Source organism: Pongo abelii, chromosome 1 (assembly GCF_028885655.2).
Source record: "Pongo abelii isolate AG06213 chromosome 1, NHGRI_mPonAbe1-v2.0_pri, whole genome shotgun sequence".
NCBI classification, from domain to species: domain Eukaryota; kingdom Metazoa; phylum Chordata; class Mammalia; order Primates; family Hominidae; genus Pongo; species Pongo abelii.
Window position 1 is genome coordinate 165,280,767 of NC_071985.2, and position 17,118 is coordinate 165,297,884.

The 17,118-nt window shown below is 42.9% G+C and overlaps 1 protein-coding gene across 5 annotated transcripts in view; it reads left to right on the forward strand.

Moving 5' to 3' along the window:
• The first annotated feature begins 7,541 nt into the window (after nt 1-7,541).
• Nucleotides 7,542-17,118, forward strand: part of GNG12 (G protein subunit gamma 12) — a 130,946-nt gene continuing 121,369 nt past the window's right edge. For 2 of the 5 annotated variants that reach the window (XM_054525258.2, XM_009249116.4), the window contains exon 1: nt 9,052-9,187. The gene's annotated coding sequence lies outside the window, so the exon portion shown is untranslated. 5 annotated transcript variants of the gene reach the window in all.

Here is a 17,118-nt window from a genome sequence, read left to right on the forward strand (position 1 = left end):
AAATGTAGCTGTGATTTCTAACATTTTTTCCTGTACCTCAGAGGACTGTCTTGGAGACTAGAGTCAGAAAAAACAGTAGAGAGGCTTTTGCAATTACCAAGTGAGGTTTTTAAGAAAATTGTTCAATTGTCAAGTCCATCTTTAGGATACTGACTAAATAATTTAAGGATGTTGATAGAAACAGTACCCTATCCTTTCCTTTTTTAGGAAGGAGGAGTAGGCACATTATTATGGGATAGGAGGGCTGAACACTACAGTATCCAGTGTTAGCAGTCTAAGAAAAGAGGTCAGGGTGGCAATTCCATTGTGAGACATAATTAATATTTGTAAAGGGCTTAGAGCCAATCAGATTAAGAGGAAGGGTCAGAATCATGATTCATTATTACTGCCATGTTCCTGAATTCCAAGCAGATTCCAAAAATGTGACCTAATCTGCCAAGAGCTTTGGCAGATTTACAGACAGAGTAGCTTGAGTAAAGTCACCAGCATTGCAGTGCTCAAGATCCTCACTTTGCAATTGAATAGAACTTGGCCTACATTCTTCTGGTTTCAGAATAGGAGCCTCCTCTCAGCAAAATCTGTTCAATTTTCCTGCTCATCATTCCAGTTTTCTCATGATCTCGATCCTGGTGTAGCTTTCATTCAGTCATTCAATATTTAATGAGTACTACTGTGTGTCAGGCAATGTTATCGGGGCTGGGGAGGCAACAGAAAACAAAACAGACATAATACTTTCCCTCACGGAGCTTACAGCATGATGAGGGGGGCAGGCAATAAGATTAGATAACACTAAGTTAAAAAGAAGAATAATGCATGTTTTAGAGTGACAGAGGCAACTTCTACTTTTAGTCAAGATGGAATAAAGAACTAGTTTTGCCCTCCTACCCGTAGCAACCTAAAAACAGGTAAAATAAATGAAACAATAGTTTGCAAAACACTGTGCATCAGGTGACAAGAGGACAGTGATCCCTGAGAGATGGGAAACAGATGAGGTGTATCCTACCACTCCCCCAGCACCCTCCCCTGAGGGAGTTTCCAGGCCACAGCAGAGGGGGGAATTCAGGAAGAATCTGGTGGACTCCTTGAGTTAAGGTGATGGAGACAAGAAGAGATTAAGGCAACTAGAATTCCTAAGACAGAGAGTGTACAGAAAGAAAACCCAGAAACTAGCATGAGTATGGTGAGTGATGATGGGCTCTTGCAGGTGAAGGAACTACCCAAGGCTGAGAAAAGAACCATGTGCAAGGTATTAGAGGGAATAGTACCTGATGCTCACACAGGGCCAGGAAAAGTCCCTCCTCCCACCATCCAGGCTGAAAAAAAATCTCAAGACTTATGGAGCATTGAATAGACACACAATCCCCTTTTGCTTTAATAGAGGCAAAAAACCTAGAGTGGCAACTGTTCCAATCCTGCTAAACAAATCTTAAAAGCAGGAACTGAAAGGACAAATCTGTTTCCAAATAACTTAACTATATTCCAGAATAAAGCTCAAGAATATTTATAGGAATACAGAAATATCCAGCATAATCCATCAAAGACCTCTTCAAGTAGATCCATGCCCAAATTGGTATTGGGACTGCAGATGACTAACAAATAGAAGAAAATGTGCTCAACCTCCCTAGTAACCCAGGAAATAGGAAATAAAATAACAATAAGACACCTGTGGAGGATTTAAACAGGCAAGGAATATGGTCAGAACACTCTTTAAACTAATGCACTTCTATTACCTTTAAAATTTTAATGTGGCATATAATTCTCTGGGTAGTCTCAAGACAGAAATGGTTCATAATTTTATTCTCAAAAAATACTGAGATAAATGAATAATACCAACAATAATGCCAGGATATCAGTACTCTAAAATATGTAATACTGGAATACTGAAAGAAAATAGCATTTTTATTACATTTTCTGAGATTCCCCCATATTCTGAAAAAATATTTTATTTATTTTGGGAACCGTGTAAATTGGAGTCACTGAGGTTGCAGGCTTGGCACTTTCCATTTTCACCAGTATCTAAAGCTAGATGAAATTAACAGGTTTGTTATCAATGTGCCAGAGTAAATACTTTCCATTCCCTTTTTAACTTAGCTTACAGGTCCACAGAGTTGCCTGTGTATGAGTCAAAACCCAATAGCATAGGCTATAGGTGAACCAATAAACTAATCATATCACAGGCTGCTTTTCTTTCTGACACCACAGAGGCCTATGTTTTCTTCAGAGAAGGTCTAAGGTGAGTGGCTGACAAAGAGCATGTTTCTGTTGAATCATTTAATTACTTGGTATCTGAGTACATTCCATATCAAGGCCAATATCCAGCTTTTCTGGCTGAATTCTGGAAATGAGCAAGGGCCTGGCATTGCTCAGACTGGCATTAGTTAGCCTTGCTCATGTAAGTTCTGCAAATGGGAGCTTTGATGCTCGATACTGCTGACCGTGAAGGAGAAAAATCCCCAAACCTCCTCTGCATATCTGGAGGTTAGATGGATCGTGTGGGAAGGGTGTGATGAGGCAAGGGGAAAAGAGAGAGATGTATTCCATCTAATTCCCAGCCTTTCCTCTGGAGTTGGACACCCTCCCCTCCTCCTCAGCTGGGCTCCTTCAGCTTCCCTGTTTTTTCTCCTCCAGGTCTCCATCTATTCTTTAGAACTTTGCCTCTCTTCCGCCAGGACAATTTATTTTGTCAAGGACTTCCTCAATTATTCTGTCTTAGAGAGATCCAAGCCAGGAAAGGGAAACCTCAGTTCTCCTCCTGGTACTTTCTCAAGTGGAACAGCATCTGACGGCAAACTGTAGAATAAGATGGTGATCTTATCAGGAGAATGAGAAGAGGAAGAGGAGGAGGAAAAGAATAAGGAAGAGGAAGAAGGAGAATATACAGACCTTAGCTACCCAAATACTAATACTGTCACTTTGCTCTGTTATAATCACTACTCAGAACTGGGATGTACTTTAAAATACACAGCCTATACATATTTTTAATATAAATTCAGATAAATTGAAATCTGAAAAAGTAAAATCTAGGTTGCAATTTGCCATGCTGAAAACGTTTTCCAGTCCAATTGTCTACACCAGAGGTTGCTACACTTCTTTCCTAAAGGGGCAGATAAACACTTTAGGCTTTGCAAGCCATAAGGTCTGTTACAGCTATTCAGCTCTTACCTTTGTAAAAACAAAAGCAGCCATAGACAATAGGGAAATGAATGAGTGTGGTTGTGTTCCAATTAAACTTTATTTACAAAAGATGTGGTCCTTTGGTCCTCTGGCCATAATTTGCCAACTCCTGGTCTGCACAATGCCTTTTGTCTTTTTATATTATGAAAGAAAGATACATTTATAATATGAAAAAAGACATGATTTATAGAAAAGCTACACATTCACTGTGAAAAAATTCATGCAGTATAAAACAGGTAGGTTACCTGAAATCTCACCACCCTGAGAAAGTCACTGTTACTATTTTGACAAACATCATTGCAGATACACTTATAGAAGAGATTAGTGTGTATGTATGCTTTTTTATACATGAATGGAAAATTCTCCACATGATGGTTTATAATCTGCTATCTATGCTCAAGAATGCATTGAGGGCATCTTTTCATGTGAACATATTTAGATCTATATCTTTTTTTCAGAGTGCTTTAGAGGGAGGTATCTTATCTCTTGTGATGGGCATTTGGGTTGCATCGCTGATATCCTCTAAATCTCTACTTTCTAAGAGATCACTGGTTGAACTCCTCCAATGATAGGAAATTCATTAACTCTTGAGCCCATATTTTTTACTTCTAGACAACAGTATCTGGGGACTTCCACTCCCTAGAGCTAGAGGGCCTATTGCAGTAATAAGCCAGAGAGCTCATATTGAGTTAGTAATCAACTAACTTGCATGGGTGCCTCCATTTTGGGTCACTCCCACCCAGGCCTCTGAAGGTTTCCACCCATGTAAGTGTGAAACTATGCCAAATTGCCTTCTGATCTGTAGCCACAGTTTTGGTCATAGCTCCTGCCTATGGCAATACACGTTTCAACAGGTTACTTGGGGATTTCCAAGACTGTGGGTGCTTCTCCCTGACCTAACTTCTACATGGAAATATGGCAGCCTCTGACTGAGCAGAAAAACCAGTTCGGAAGACACTTATTCCCAGGTGACCTACTCAGAAGGGGGGCAGCGCTCCCTGCCTTCCAGGGCAGGTCCAGACAAAGAGTGAAGCCATGCGCAACAGGACCAATAAAGTCCACATGGAGCAAAGCTGATATCCCAAAAATGCTGTTCTGAAGTGAGATCTCCATCTCTAAAAAAATAAAATAAAAAATTGTTCTGAAGTCTGTGGAGACCTAATCACCGAGAGACTGATTTGCCTCACTTTTTAATTTCTTCACCATCTCTTTCTGACTCATTCTTTAGCTACGGTGTTGTTATTGAATATTAAATAGAAATTCACAGTAGATTGACATATGAATTGCAATTCATTAAAAAAAACAACTGTCCTGAATTATAAAACCACTTCTCTTGCTTGTCTCGTGAGGGATTAAATGGCCAAGAAAGCCACTTTTTAAAACTAAAATTTAATTTCCATAGAATTGGGACTTTAGAGCCATTCTCTTACAATCCCTTTATTTTAAAGACAAGCAGAGACCCAGCAAAGTTAAGTGACTGTCAAATTTACACAGCTTTTTAATGGCAAAGCCAGGACTTAATCCCAAAGACCTTATCTCATAAAGCATAAATTTCACTCCACTCCACTGACACTCTTTCATAGGAAACTGATTTATTTGTTTTGAATGCCACTGGGTGAGGGCGTAGAAAATACTTCATTAACTATTTTATAGCAAGAACATAAAAAAAAGGAAGAAAAAAAGTTAAAAGAAGGCTAGAGAAAAAAAAAATAATAATAAGAAACCAAACAGGCTCATGGAATTTGGCCCAACGGCATAGGGAACTCTGTAGACAATGTAGATCCACCCACTCATCACAAATATGAGCAAAGGAGCTGAAATATTTATTCCTCCACACTGGCTAAAGGCTAGGGACGGAGGTGGAGGACGTTAATTCTATGCATTTCCAGCTGCCCTGTGCCCAGGCAAAGCAAATCCTGCAGCTGGAGCTGGTACTCTGAGAATAAGATGCAGGTGCTGGCAGGTGGGAATGAAAGCACGCCTGGAACCAGTGTGCACGAAACTGGAAGAGGACTGGAGGGGGTATGGCCAAGCACTGACAGCAATTGCTGGAATTAGGCATGTACTTTAACATAAACTAGGGTAGAAGATTGATGCTTGCTTTTCAAACCCATGATTACATGCTTGGAGTTACTTACTGCCAGGGTAATACATGTACAAAATAACAAAAGTGAGTCAATAAAAAATATAAATAAAAATAGGAATTACAGTGGTATGAAAATGGAATGTGAATCATTTAAGTTTGGGAAACATCAACAGAGTAGAAAGGACACTGGATCGAGGGCATGGATAAAAGCACAAAGTATGGGGTCAGCCAGCCAAGGTTTGAATCCTGGCTCTGCCAGTTTTGCTCTGTATGACCTAACCTTCCTGTGACTACGTCCTTAGGTTGTTAGGAGGATTAAAAGGTTTAATATATGTAAAGCACTTAAAGCAACATCTGCCATGCAGAAAGTGCTGGTTAAGTATTAGCTCTTATCATTCCTGCCTTGCTATTAGGTTGATGCAAAAGTAATTGCGGTAATAACTTCTGTACCAACCTAATACTAACTCGATCAGTGCTTCTCAAACTATGATATTTTATTTTCAATCTGTTGCAGGCTGATGCCTTTCCACATAAGAGAAAAATGAAATAAACAGACATAAAATACAAAGCTGCATTTTAAACGATTTAACAGACATAAAATTACTCTGTCAAATTGCTGTAAGTTTCTGCATGCTCATCTTCAATTTCTATGCTCATCCCTTTGTAGATGGGTAACGGTTTGCAGACTGTCACTATTCTATGAACCACACTTTGAACAGCACTCAACTAGAAAACCTTCAACAAGCCACTTAAGTTACTGGTGGCAATACATGGTGTTCCAGCTTCCAGGTTTTTGCAAGAGACTAATGAAAGAAAAGTAAGAGTAAGTACACGAAAGCACTTATTAAAGTGTCCCAGGAAGGAAAATTAGTAGCATGGTTTAGAGGAGTCTATTCTGTGGTCTGTGGCCAAAAAATACAAAATCCAGTATGCCACCCTCTCAGTCCCTGTGGTGTCAAGCTGTTCTGTTTCAGGTGTATCATTTGAACTGTTAGTACCTGTGAATCAGTCAAGCATTTCCTAATGCTGCACAGAACAGGAAATAAAGACCCCTCTGGCAGTCTGTGGCTTGCATCCCAAAAACCACCACCATCCGCAGCTTGCTAAGACCACACTCCTGGGGCAAGGCATGCATTCATACACCTACTCTACCTGTGACACCTCTTCTACATGTACAAATGATTTCACTAAACCTGATACTTGCTTAAGGGTCAGAAGGAAAGCAAGAGGGACTATAATGCCCTGACTGCAGTCCCTAGTTCCCAGATTCCTCAGGGCCCACTTGTCCTCAGTTGGTGAAACTCAATACACAGACATCCCTCACCAATGCTTTCAGACTCCATTTCAAGTGTGGACTCTGCCTACACTGGTTCTAAGTGACCTACTTTGGCCTCACCTCTTTTCTCTCCAGCCTGTCAAACAAGAAAGCGGCTACCTAGGGATACTCTAGAAGTCCGCTGAGTGGTTTTCTGAACATCCAGCTTCTTTACTCTTTCTGGACTCCAAGAAGGCAAGCCCCCTGTCTGATTCATCTTTGTACCTCTCCCATCACCTTTAGCATCGCAGTTGGTACACAGCGGGTGCTTGGTAACGTTTGTCGAACGGCCGAAGGAATAGTACAAAATCTGTGGAAGCAGAAATGGCTCCTCCATTTACCCGACCTTGAACCCTTCCAGAAAAGACCAACCAAATCCGATTAATTCATTAGGCAGAACTCTGCCAGGTACTGGACATTCGGAAACAAATTTTAGGGGGTCGGGGCAGATGGACGGGAAGCTCATGGTAGGTGGATATACTACAAATTCAATAATCCGCAGTTATACCTCCACTTTCTGGGAAACGTCTCTCCGTGGCCCCAGGGCCCTTTAAATGTTACTATGAGTGTTTTTCCTCCATAGTTTCTGGAACAGAGCCAAACTTTTGTGTAGGGGTTTGGCAGCGCTCATCCTCACAGCCATGGGGACCGCTGGCACAGGGGCAAGCTAGGCGTTCGCACGCGAAGGAAACTTGCGAGGAGTCAGGGCGGCCCCGCGCGGGGGCGGGTCGTAGAGTGGGGGCCCTCAAGTCCTAGAACTTCAGGTCCTCCATGAGAATTAGAGGAAGGGGGATGGCCAAAGACGGCCAGACGTCCACCGAGCTTCCCCGGGCCAGGCCTCGCCCCTCCTCCGGCGGGGCCACAACGCGGGCTCCGCGGCCCGGGGCAGCACAGCGACGGCGTCCGGGCGGGAGGCAGGGCCCGGCGCGGAGGAAAGAGCCCGGGGCCGCCGCCGCCCCGCCCACCCCAGCGAGGCGGAGCCGGCGCCCGGAGGAGCAGGAGGAGGAGGAGGAGAGGTCGTAGCCGTCTCCAGGAGCCCTTAGAGACCGAGTCCCGGCGGCGACGGCGGGGCAGCGCACCGGCAGGCGGGTGAGTACCAAGCGGCGGGCGCGGGTGGTGAGTCGGGTCCCCGCGGGGTCGGGGCGCGGCGCGGGGCGTCGGCCAGCGAGTTCGGGGGCCGCCTCCGAGTCCCGGGTGCTGGGAAGCGAGATGGAGGGAGGGAGCGGAGGAAGGAAGGAAGGAGGGAAGAGTGTCCTGGAGGGCGGAGACTGGTCGGGGCGCTGGGCGCCGGAGACCGGGGGGAGGGGGAGGAAGGGGCCAAGGGACACCCAGACCCAGAGGCAGAAACGGCGCGCGCGCCCTCGACGGGCGGCCGCCCGAGGTCGCGGGAAGCCGGTGCCCCCACGGCTGTGGCTGGGGCTAGGGCTGAGGGTGGAAGGAAAGGTCTCCCCTTGAGCTCGCTTGCCTCCTCGCCAGCCTGCGGCCGTGCGCCCCGCGCCGGGTTGGGAGGCCCCCAGTGTTCCCAGCCATGGCTTGTGGTGGTGCCAGGCGTTGGAGGAGGGCTGGCATGTGGGGGCGACAGGGACGCCAGGCCCCTCTGCCTACTTTCTACCTCCCGGGACCAGCCGGCGGGAGCGCAGCCTTGGAAGCCGCTGGGCGCTGGGGGGTCTAGCAGGGAAATAGCGGGTCGCAGAGGGGAGAGCCCGTATGACGCACCCCGCGAGGGACCCCCGAGTGGGGACCCGAGGCTGCTTTTCTGCAGACTGTATTTGTAAGTGGTAACGGGGAGGTTGAGGCTTAGTCTTGCGTGACTTTTTTTTAAATTATTGCCCCGACAGTTACGCCGTGGGGCAGGGTGACTTATGTTTTTCATTTTAATTAGGGCATATCAATTAAAGCTAACTTTAAAACGCTGTCACTTAGCGCCTCCCGTCACTCACTTGTCCCTCGCTTTGTGTGTCCTGTAAACTTGGCTTAAATCATTCATAACTCACGATAAGGAAGCCGTGATTCTTGTTCACGTCGCCGCAGTGGAGTGAAACTTTGCCCAACTGGGACTGAGTGGAGGCACTGCTGCGGCCGGTCATCTGGTGGTCATCCTGCCGGGCGTGGTTGTATACAAACAAGTGGGTCGAGAAGGAAATCTCTGAACACTAGAGGTAGAAGGGAGGTTCCTGCGCCCACGTGTCAGGGCGCGTTTAATGGCTGCTCCCAGCGGAAACAAACGGGAATTTATTAGACCGTGTGGAGTTGGACAAACTTCACATGATTAGCTTCCTTCCCATCAGTTACTTCCTCTCCCCCCTGCTGTCTTTGCCGACACAGTTTATATTTCCTGGGGCGGTTGTAGCTTCTCCTGAATAGGCTGTGTATAATGAATCTTTTGGATGTCGTCAGAGGCAGGGTCTGCGTCTGTTCCTTCTCTGTTTTAAAAGCGGAGTTTGGCTTTGTTTTTAAAAGTGCTAGTCACCAGACTGCACCCTTGCCAGCGCTTCGCAGCTCTCGAAGTAAATTATCGCAGGATGGCGGCCCTCACCTAGGAGAACCAGGAAGGCAGGCAGCGCTAGAACGACGGGATTGAATTTTACTATTGCCAAAACAATCACATTCAAGTAAGGAGCTGTTTTGTTTTCTTTTTGTTTTTTTAACCAAATTATATGTACTAGCAAGCCCCTTTTCTAGTAAACTAACGTTATTCACACACACAATTTTTAAAGTAATCAAACATTTTACAGAGTCTTAAGTGATAAAAGGACTTTAAGATAAAATGTTCAGTCCCTTTGCCTTCTCTAACAGTTAACCAGCGCCATAAAGCCCTGGTTTAAGTCCAAAAAATGCTGAAAAGTCTACTGCGTCGTTAGACCTTATAAATAATCTAGTCCTATTTTTGCTGTATTTAACTCATGTAATTTACTAGATATCGAACCCCCAACAGGGCACACAGCACTTAGATTTGTGTGGAAATATGTGAAAATGTGAATCTGTGTTTCACAAGAGCCTGAAAAAAATAGTATTATAAAAATTTCCTGTCCAGAAAGCTCCAGTCTTACTTGAAAGCTCTCTAACAATTAGATTTGTGGATTTGTGTTGTCACTTGTTCGAGAATATCAGTGGTTTATTAAAGTGTGAGAGCAAAGGGCTTCATGGTCAGAAAACTTGAGGAAGTGGTTAGCCAATATCAAATTAGTTTTTTTTTTTTTAATTATTGTTGAAAACTTCTGTCTAGCAGGAAAAAAATTCAAATTTAGAATTATGTGATTTATTGTGTTTTCCTTTGTTTTGGAGTTTTATGTCAGCTTAAGCTTAACCTAGGAAGGCAAGTTGTGAAAGTCAAGTAAATTTTTCTGAGCCCTAACTTGGAAGAGAAGCTTGTTTAACAGTGATTTGGGGTGTTGGCTTTGGAGTCAGACAGACTTAGATGAAAATATTAGCTCTTTAACCTTTTTCAGTCTGTTTTATAAGATGGGGATAATAATGGTCTCTATCTGTAGGGCTTTACAGAAAGTATATGAAAACTTTGTCTTTGGAAAACACTTAAACTGGACTTAACACACAGTACATGGTCAAAATTATTAGATATTTATCTAGCTTGTTCAAGCAGCAGGCTACTAGATAAATTGCAGGGTGGCAGCTTGAACCTTGCGGAAATGCTAGATAGAGCAATTTCAAATTCTACAAAAAGTAACTGGTGTGTGTGTGTTTGTGTGTGTGTATGTGTGATGTTTCTACCACAGCAATATGAATAATTATGATTAAAGGATTAATAGTTTTAATATGCTTTTAGTGCTAAAGTTACAGTTGCATAGTAATTTTGACAGTCAGAAACATTGCATTATCCTTTACATTTAAAGAGAATTTATATTTCAAATAGTTGTGTTTATTAGCCCTAGGTAGGAAATTAAGCCAGGAACAGACGTATTCATCTTTAACCAAGTGTAATTCTTAATCAGAGTATGAAAACATGTGACCCAAGGGTATCCGGTTATTTACTTTTGCATGTACTGATGTCCAAGGCCAGCAGATAAGCCATAAGAAGTGTTAGACTGATTGTGAGTGGTTGTTTTATTTGTAAACTTTCGTGAGATTGGGTGTTCAGTTAATTCAGGAATTAACTCTACTCATCACATTGTTGACTCATTTCCTAAAATCTAAAAAATTTTTTAAATGCCTTCATCTTGCCAGGCGCTGTGGCTCACGCCTATAATCCCAGCACTTTGGGAGGCCAAGGTGGGCGGATCACCTGAGGTCAGGAGTTCGAGACCAGCCTGACCAACATGGAGAAACCCCATCTCTACTAAAAATACAAAATAAACCAGGCGTGATGGCGCATGCCTGAAGTCCCAGCTACTCGGGAGGCTGAGGCAGGAGAATCACTTGAACCCAGGAGGCGGAGGTTGCGGTGAATTGAGATTGTGCCATTGCACTCCAGCCTGGGCAACAAGAGCAAAACTCTGTCTCAAAAAAAAAAAAAGCCTCCGTCTTTAAAACAAACCCTTTAAAGCTTCTTGTTTTTGTCTTAATGCATGTCAGGTGCACAGAATTGGGCTGAACCAGGAGCTTAGCTCATGCTACAGATGATTTCTCATTTTACTAATTGCTCCACTGGGGCACAGAGATGTGGTTTATAATAATTTTAAATAACTATAAAGGGTACAGTGTTATTAATTGTTTCTTGCCTATGATATTATGCTCTGAAACAATTGAAGCATTTGATTGAGTAAATTATTGATTCTTTTCACTCCTAGAACATAACATAATGATTTCTGGCTCATACTTCTAGGTGAGTAGACTGTGAGCAAGTTACTTAATCTATGTTTCAATAAGTGTTGTGAGGAGTAAATAAGCTAATCTATGTATATAGCATTTGGAATAGTGCCTGGTGCATAGTCCACATTCAATAAATGTTAACATTAAATTATTGAAATTTTCTCTAAATGTTGTATAATGAGCATGCATTATTTTTGTAACAGGAAAACAGCTATACAAAATGTTAATATTTCCCCCAAATCTAAAAAAAGCTCAGTAATTTAAATAGTCCTGCCAAATAGTACTTAAAAAGTAAAAGATTAGGCAATCATCATTTTGTCTTTTAAATGTGAAATGGTTTGCAATATTAATTTGTTGAACAAGTTAATTCTTCCAAATCTCAATTCCATTTTCTTTTTTATTAGAGACTTTAAAAAATCAGTAATACATGAAGTCTGTTACAGTTTAAAATGGGGAAAAGCAATATGCACAGTTACGTTGTGTTATTACAATTACAGATAGCTTAAAAATTATTTTTAAACCATAAGAAAAGGCTAGAAGAAAATACAGACGAATTGGTGATGGGATTATGGTGCTCCCCCAACCCCATCCTGCTTTTCCCCTATTTTCCACAATGCGCCTATATATATACTAAAATATAATTCATTTGTGTAATAGTTACTAAACAAACCTGGTTTATTAACTACAAATACTAAAAAAAATTTGCGTAATAGTTACTAAAAAACAAATCTGGCTTGTTAACTACAAATAGCAGGATTTTGTTGTTGTTTTGGAAAAAGCACCAACTTTAGGGCAGTTGAATGTCCTTTGGTTGAATGTCAAAACCTTTGCAGTGAGAATTGTTTAGCAGTAAAAGAGAAGGCCTTTCAGAAGCTTGTAGTTTGATCTTCATGAAGAATATTTGAAAAGTCTACCAGTGGGTTTTTAGGATCTGCATATAGACCTAGTCCACCAACCTTGACTTTATAGAAGTTGTGACTTCCCAGATCCAGGCCTGCATTGATGAGCTGCGTTTTTACAGCACCTTCAGTATATCAGACACCTGGAAGACAGTAATGAGGCAGATATTGGTGCACTTAGTTTAACAGGAAGGTTGGATAGATAAAAACTAATTACAGCACAATTGTGTATATTATATATCCTGAGCCCTTTCTAAACCCTTCCCATATACAGTCTTGCTCAGTTCTCACAACAGCCCAGAGGAGGAAGCTGAGGTTCCTTAAAGGTCTGAACCTTGCTCAAGTTGCAAGGACAGAATTTGACCCAGAAGCATCTTAACTCCACATCTCATGCCCTCTGCGTGGAGATGGAGGTGCATCCAGCCAGAGGTGAGAGTGAAGTGGGCTTTATGGAGTCAGTTTTGCTTAAAAACTATAAATTGAATCAAGAGAAACATGAGGAGGAGACTCCTTTTAGGTGACCTTCCTGAGGAGAATCATCAGTGCCTCTCCATCAGACTTGCCACTCTTTAGCCATAGCAGTTAACACTACCAAATGGCTGCTGAGACCCAGCAGGCCTGAAGCGCACACAAAGGCCCAGTCCTTGGTGATCCTATGAAGTCTACCTCTTTCATCCCTGGACTCCCAAAGGGGGCCTGGATAGTACAGATGAAGGAACTGACTTGCTAGGTCCTGTTCTAGAACCAGCACATACCCACAGTTCCTGACCTCCCCACTTTCCTCCCTTAGGAATGACAGGAGAGTAGTTAACAGGTAGCATGGATCCAGGGCAGATGGTGGAGGTGACTTGACTTAAGATAACTTCTAGCTAGATTATTCCGTTTATTGGGGAATCTCTCTTGAAAATCATTTCTGATGTCACTTAAGTGTTTGGTTTATCATGTTAGGCTTTATTGGGTATCGTAAAAGTGCTTAGTTGTGAAGTGTCTGGTTGCCATCCTGTGACAAGGAGGGTTTTTGTCTTCTTTTAATGGGTCTGCATTTCAGAGAATTACTGTATAATAAAAACTGGAGTGTTGGCCAGGTGCAGTGGCTCACGCCTGTAATCCCAGCACTTTGGGAGGCCAAGGCGGGTGGATCACGAGGTCAGGAGATCGAGACCATCCTGGCTAACATGATGAAACCCCGTCTCTACTAAAAATACAAAAAATTAGCTGGGCGTGGTGGTGGGCCCTGTAGTCCCAGCTACTCCGGAGGCTGAGGCAGGAGAATGGCGTGAACCTGGGAGGCAGAGCTTGCAGTGAGCCGAGATCGTGCATCCAGGCTGCACTCCAGCCTGGGCAACAGAGCAAGACGCCGTCTTAGGGAAAAAAAAAAACAAAACTGGAGTGTCGGAGACTGTTAAGACTTAATACTTTCAGTTCTGCCGGAGGGTTAGTAGCTAAAAGTTCTAAGAGATTGGTTGCTAAAATCTTCTGTAATTTTCAGTTTCATTGATTGTATAATAAGTGGGTGACTTTGGGCCCAGAGAGTCAGACGGCTTTGTATTCTGTGTGCTTTCTGACACAGTAGGCCATCACTCCCCTTGCAGGCAAGGTCATGTAATTGACATAGGATCCCCTTTGGTTGACTGAAGAGAGAAGTATAAGCTCTGGTTGAACTTGAGTTTGCGTGATCACACATGCTCACTGGAGTGAAGTCTGAATCAGTTGCCGTCTCTGCACTTGCATTGCGTGTAGAGAATTGTCTTGATTCAGAATGGCTGTGTGCAAACTCACATGAGCCCATTGGAGGCAGAATCTTAACTTCACTGATGTGAAATAATCAGGCTTTTATTTAGCTTCAGATGGCACTAGCCAAGACGTCCTTGACCACTGGACACTAAACCCTTAACTCCCCACTGGGACCCTTTGACTCAGACTCCAAGCTTGCAGTTACCTCAAATTTTGTGTTTTTTTGGGGGGATAAATTATTGCAGAGGAAAAACATGAGGTTTTTTCTCAAATGAGGACTCAAACTGAAGTCCATTAAATCCCAACATGAGCTAAATCTAAGGATGGAAAGAGGAATCAAAATCTAAAAGCCTCTTGGACTTTATTGAGGCTTATTGAAAACCTTAATGAGATAACATCATCATACCAAGTTTAACCAGAATCTCAGGCAAATTAGAAAGGTGTAACCTTTAGACTGGGTGCCTGAGCTGTACCTAGACTAGGTGCCTGAGCTGTGCCTAGACTAATGAAACCTTCTGGATTATTAGACCATGGCCTGCACATTAGACCATGGGGCTTCATGTGGGTATATAAGGTCATGATTGGCTGTGCAGATAAGTTGTCATGGGAGGGTTGGATATCTGGCCAAGAAGCAGAAGGAATGGATGGTGACTTTTTGACAGGGATACCTTGAACTGTTATACAGGTTGTTCACTGCACAAGAGTGCCTGGGCAAGGAGGCAAATGGAGGCTCACATCTGCTAAACAAACAAAAACCACATGCATCCTGGAGTAGGATTGCCTCTGCTAGGACAAAAGGGAACTTCTTTCTGATGCTATCAAGCCTGCAAAAGGCTAGGTGTACATGGAGGGATTGCCTTTTTTTAACACACACAAAGGCACAATATAGCTACCAGCAGCTCTGCTTCTCAAAGCCCCTACAGCCACAGTAGTCCTCTAGATGCCGTCAGCTGGCAGAGTCTGTCACTTAACCATTTGGTTTATCATGTCAGGCTTTATTGGGAAATGTATAAACTTCATGAATGTCAGTGGAATGAAGGAATAAAACCATCTTTTCTGTTGTGTGTGTCAGCAAGGTACATGTAAAAAAGTAATACTGATTATATATGCTAGGAAACAAACATTCAGTGGTACACGTTGCCTATGATGAGTTTCTTTCTCTTCAATTCATTATTTCTGAGGGGCAGGTAAAGACCAGCACTTCGGGTGCTGTTGATGTTGTTTATTGCTAGTTAAACACCAGCATGCTCAGTATTGCCTAATACTTGCCAGGGTCACCGGCACCCGTTGTGTAGTTGGCCTGGTGCAGGGAATGGAGTAGTAGTAACTCCTGGGAATGTGGAGAGGGATTCATGTTATTTATTGACCAGCCGTAGGCCTTTTTCCTTGGGGACAGGATGCAAGTAACAGTGGTTGCAGGAGCCTTTGGAACTTACCTATGAGTAGCTGCTGCTTCTGGAAAAAGGCTTCTATTTTAGGCTAAGAGGTGCGGAGTCATGTTGCCAAAGGTACCACAAACTCAGGGTTTGTCTGTGTTCCCCTTAGTACCAACTGGTACTACTTTCATGCTTTTTTAAGTTGATCCTTTAGAGAGCCTGTAGCCAGAATCAACTTCCTCCTCCTGGCTCCTCTTCTGGGAGGCATTTGCACAGCCTGTAGGATCAGCCATGTTTAGTGAATCTAACTGCTAAGGCCGTGGCCCTGAGGATCAAGGTGCTGGTTCATACTTTGGACCTAGGCCATCTGCTGTTTTCTGGAGACAATACACCTTGTGAAAAAAACTAAAAGATGCAGAAACGTGAATGCCTTTCACATTTAACCTGGTTAAATGCAGCCATCTTCAGACATACTCAGATTCCCAAAGCAGAAAGACCAGAAGATGACAATTCCTAAGAATTTCTTACAGAATTACTTTAAATAGCAAACTCACCTGTTGTGTTTATAGTATGATTTGATTACACAAAATTCCAGGAGTCTCAAGTTTTCAAGGAATATCTCTGTCAAATTAAGCAGAATATTCCAGCACATGCCTTGCCGTCTTTTTTAACATAAATATTTGATGAGCAGCATGCTTTATCCAAGAGCAAATCAATGCTCCTGGCAGGCTGCCTGGGAGGTAATCCTAGTGTTCCTGTCTTTGCCTCCCATTCACCTACAGTTCTCTGATTTCCTTCTGGCTGTAATAAATATCCGGGGGCTCAGAGCCACCCACATCCAGCAGGTAATATAACATGGGGCAGAAATTACCATCTCCACACTCACTGTGCTCACCTCCTGAACTCTGGACTGAGATTTCTCTCACTGACCTTCACGTGAGAACCTACCTGCCTAAACCCAGGTTTCTTCGACTTCTCCTCCTGAGCTGTTGAACTCCACCTTAGTTTTATCTCTTCCATGCCAGTCTTGTCCTCTTCTTCACACTTCTGGGAAAATTGCTTATACAACTTCAATATTTTTGAAAATATATAATATATGATGTTCAAGAAACATTATAACCATATACAAAGGTAAATATTTTTGACAATTTCTTACAAGAATTCCCTACAAGATTTCTTTTTTCTTTCTTTTTTTTTTTTTTTTTTTTGAGACAGGATCTCACTCTGTCACCCTGGCTGGAGTGCAATGGCACAATCATGGCTCACTGCAGCATCGACTTCCCTGGCTCAGGTGATCCTCCCACCTCAGCCTCCTGAATAGCTCGGTCTATAGATGCCTGCCACCATGCCTGGCAAACTTTTGTGTTTTTTGTAGAAATGGGGTTTCACCATGTTGCCCAGGCTGGTCTCGAACTCCTAGACTCAAGCAATTTGCCAGCCTCAGCCTCCCAAAGTGCTAGGATTACAGGCCTGATCCACTGTGCCCAGCCCCAGGATTTCTTTCAATAGCAAATTCACAAAAATCAAAAGTTTTCAAATTCAAAAACCTTGCTCCCATCTTATCCCCATCCGTGCCTTTCCCATATTCTCTGCAAGTAGCAACTTGTAAATACAAGCAAATAAGAATATATGGTATTTTAATTCTTCCCCCTTCTCTCATTAAAGATAGTATATATACTCTTCTTTACCTTACCTTTTAAAATTAGTGGTATGTTTTAGACATCTGTCTCTGCAAGTATCTCTCTCTCACACACACACAGAATAACA